General features: G+C 37.0%; 1 long non-coding RNA gene across 1 annotated transcript; it reads right to left on the bottom strand.

Annotated features, from left to right (window-relative positions):
• Positions 1 to 587: 587 nt before the first annotated feature.
• LOC128547064 (uncharacterized) lies at positions 588 to 1,447 on the bottom strand. Its single transcript, XR_008366304.1, has 2 exons — positions 1,340 to 1,447; positions 588 to 750 (listed from the first exon to the last, which is right to left on the bottom strand). It is a non-coding gene; the product is annotated as an uncharacterized LOC128547064 (long non-coding RNA).
• Between the last annotated feature and the right edge of the window lie 2,875 nt (positions 1,448 to 4,322).

Here is a 4,322-nt window from a genome sequence, read left to right on the forward strand (position 1 = left end):
CTAATTGCTTGCTATAGTAAAATTATTGATAGTAAAAGTGATGTATTCATACAACTGTCTTGGGTTGTTCTTTTTAGTATTATTATTTCTGTGCCAAGCTATCTTCAGTAATGTGTTTTTAATGATTACCATTCAAAACCTGTTACTGAAGGAGCTCTTATCCTGTTGTAAGGGCCCGCTTTAGCTTATGTCTTGTTGGTATATTAATATACTTGTTGCGATTTAATCTCCTTTTGGGTCCTTTCAGTTTTGCACATGGAAGAAGAAGGTCGTTTGCAAATAGATGCGAGGGTTGATTTTGCTTCTTATCGAAGGAATCATCGATTGTTTATACTTGCTGATGTTTAATATCCCACCCTCCACTCCCCTTATTTTGCTTGTGTTCTTCTTTTTCTTTATAATTTCAGGTACATCTTATGTGTTCAAGTTCAGCCTACGCCTTCCTTCCCTTCAGTCGTTACAGCTTCACATGGAATATTGGCAGTTTTCACATGTTGATGTATGGACATGACAGTGTCTGTTTTCCAGAACTGTGAAATGTGTATGTGTCATATATAAACGTTTAACGTAGTCACTGATTCTGTATGTCTGTTTTTAGCTCACCTGAGCAATGCTCAGGTGAGTTTTTCTGATCGCTCGATGTCCGGCGTCCGTCGTCCGTCGTCTGTCGTCTGGCGTCTGTCGTCTGTCGTCCGTCGTCTGTCAACATTTAGCTTGTGTATGCGATAGAGGCTGTATTTTTCAATTAATCTTCATGAATATTGGTCAGAATGTTTGTTTGTTTGTTTTGGGTTTAACGCCGTTTTTCAACAGTATTTCAGTCATGTAACGGCGGGCAGTTAACCTAACCATTGTTTCTGGATTCTGTACCAGTACAAACCTGTTCTCCGCAAGTAACTGCCAACTTCCCCACATGAATCAGAGGTGGAGGACTAATGATTTCAGGCACAATGTCGTTTATCAAATAGTCACGGAGAACATACGCCCCGCCCGAGGATCGAACTCACGACCCCGCGATCCGTAGACCGACGCTCTACCTACTGAGCTAAGCGGGCGGGCTTTGGTCAGAATGATAACCTTGATGAAATCTAGGCCGAGTTCGAAAATGGGTCATCTGGGGTCAAAAACTAGGTCACTAGGTCAAATCAAAGAAAAACCTTGTATATGCGATAGAGGCTGTATTTTTCATTTAATCTTCATGAATATTGGTCAGAATGATAACTTTGATGAATTCTAGGCAGAGTTCGAAAATGGGTCATCTGGGGTCAAAAACTAGGTCACTAGGTCAAATCAAAGAAAAACCTTGTGTATGCGATAGAGGCGGTATTTTTCAATTAACCTTCATGAATATTGGTCAGAATGATAACCTTGATGAAATCTAAGCCGAGTTCGAAAATGGGTCATCTCGGGTCAAAAACTAGGTCACTAGGTCAAATCAAAGAAAAACCTTGTGTATGCGATAGAGGCTGTATTTTTAAATTCTTCTTCATGAATATTGGTCAGAATGATAACCTTGATGAAATCTAGGCCGAGTTCGAAAATGGGTCATCTGGGGTCAAAAACTAGGTCACTAGGTCAAATCAAAGAAAAACCTTGTGTGTGCGATAGAGGCGGTATTTTTCAATTTATCTTCAAGAATTTTGGTCAGAATGATTGCCTTGATAAAATCTAGGCCGAGTTCGAAAATGGGTCATCTGGGTTCAAAAACTAGGTCACTAGGTCATATCACATGAAAACCTTGTGTATGCGATAGAGGCTGTATTTTTCAATTGATCTTCATGAATATTTGTCAGAATGATAACCTTGATGAAATCTAGGCCGAGTTCGAAAATGGGTCATCTGGGTTCAAAAACTAGGTCACTAGGTCATATCACGTGAAAACCTTGTGTATGCGATAGAGGCTGTATTTTTCAATTGATCTTCATGAATATTGGTGAGAATGATAACCTTGATGAAATCTAGGCCGAGTTCGAAAATGGGTCATCTCGGGTCAAAAACTAGGTCACTAGGTCAAATCAAAGAAAAACCTTGTATATGCGATAGAGGCTGTATTTTTCGTTTAATCTTCATGAATATTGGTCAGAATGATAACTTTGATGAATTCTAGGCAGAGTTCGAAAATGGGTCATCTGGGGTCAAAAACTAGGTCACTAGGTCAAATCAAAGAAAAACTTTGTGTATGCGATAGAGGCGGTATTTTTCAATTAATCTTCATGAATATTGGTCAGAATGATAACTTTGATGAAATCTAAGCCGAATTCGAAAATGGGTCATCTCGGGTCAAAAACTAGGTCACTAGGTCAAATCAAAGAAAAACCTTGTGTATGCGATAGAGGCTGTATTTTTAAATTCTTCTTCATGAATATTGGTCAGAATGATAACCTTGATGAAATCTAGGCCGAGTTCGAAAATGGGTCATCTCGGGTCAAAAACTAGGTCACTAGGTCAAATCAAAGAAAAACCTTGTGTATGGGATAAAGGCTGTATTTTTCAATTGATCTTCATGAATTTTGGTCAGAATGATTGCCTTGATGAAATCTAGGCCGAGTTCGAAAATGGGTCAACTGGGGTCAAAAACTAGGTCACTAGGTCAAATCAAAGAAAAACCTTGTGTATGCGATTGAGGCGGTATTTTTCAATTTATCTTCAAGACTTTTGGTCAGAATGATACCCTTGATGAAATTTAGACCAAGTTCGAAAATGGGTCATCTGGGGTCAAAAACTAGGTCACTAGGTCAAATCAAAGAAAAACCTTGTGTATGCAATAGAGGCTGTATTTTTCAACTGATCTTCATTAAATTTAGCCAGAATGATTACCTTGATAAAATCTAGTTCGAGTTCGAAAATGGGTCATCTGGGGTCAAAAACTAGGTCACTAGGTCAAATCGAAGAAAAACATTGTGTATGCAATAGAGGATGTATTTTTCAATTGATCTTCATGAAATTTGGTCAGAGTGATTGCGTTGATGAAATCTAGGTCGATTTTGAATATGGGTTATCTGGGGTCAAAAACTAGGTCACTAGGTCAAATGAAAGAAAAATCTTGTGTATGCGATAGAGACTGTTTTTTTCAATTGATTTTTATGAAATTCGGTCAGGTTGATTGCCTTAATGAAATCTAGGTCGAATTTGAATATGGGTCATCTGAGGTCAAAAACTAGGTCACTTGGTCAAATCAAAGAAAAAACTTATGTATGTGATAGAGGCTGTATTTTTCAGTTGATCTTCATGAATTTTGGTCAGAATGATTGCCTTGATAAAATCTAGGTCGAGTTTGAACATGGGTCATCTAGGGTCAAAAACTAGGTCATATCTAAGAAAATGCTTGTTTTATCGCAAGAGACCAATTTTTTGGTCCAATCTTAATGAAAATTGGTCAGAATATTTGTTTCCATGAAATCACTAGGTCAAACATGTTTTACACTGTTACAGAGTGTTTCTTAGGTGAGCGACCTAGGGCCATCTTGGCCCTCTTGTTTGTATACCTGATCTCCGTTGAATTCTGATCCCAGGTTCGGCGGTTAGGTCAGCCTCCACCAGTATATCTTAACGTTGTGTAATAAGAAGTTTGTTTGTTTCAAGTATACTGTATTAGGCCTCTGTTCACAGGGCCTCCACATCTGCATTTTAAACATATACTTTATATCATATGTATTTGTATATTGACATTTATGTGAAGCTGTGACCAATTTCTGCCAACCATTAATTTAAACGAAATTAGATACTAATTGCTTGCTATAGTAAAATTATTGATAGTAAAAGTGATGTATTCATACAACTGTCTTGGGTTGTTCTTTTTAGTATTATTATTTCTGTGCCAAGCTATCTTCAGTAATGATCAGTTACGTGTTTAACTTTAAGTTCTACGTGAACTGTATTTCGGGATTATATTCAAGTTGATCAAAGTTTGTTTATGCGGCATTTTTTAAAGAAAAAATAAAGTGTAATTAAAGTTGTTTAAAAGAAAATTGTTATTGTTTACGTAAATGTTATAGAGACAAGAAAGATAACTCATGCACACCGCAACTAGTAGACACATGTAGATAGTTCTTTTATGTAAAAAAGTATGACATAGTTTGTACATGTGACGCACGACGACTAAAATTAAATTTTATGCCTGATGCCAGTGGTATGCGAGATCGATTCCCAACAAATCCTGTAAAACTTTTTTTCTTGCATAAACGACAGAAAGTACCATTCTTTGATAATTGCAAACCATATTTAGATTTTATATTTTTAACCGCGAGTTAAAATATTTTAAACCATTTAACCGCGTTATTTCTATAATTATTCAATTATTAGCCCACCATCATCAGATGGTG

This window comes from Mercenaria mercenaria, chromosome 11, assembly GCF_021730395.1.
Source record: "Mercenaria mercenaria strain notata chromosome 11, MADL_Memer_1, whole genome shotgun sequence".
NCBI classification, from domain to species: Eukaryota; Metazoa; Mollusca; class Bivalvia; order Venerida; family Veneridae; genus Mercenaria; species Mercenaria mercenaria.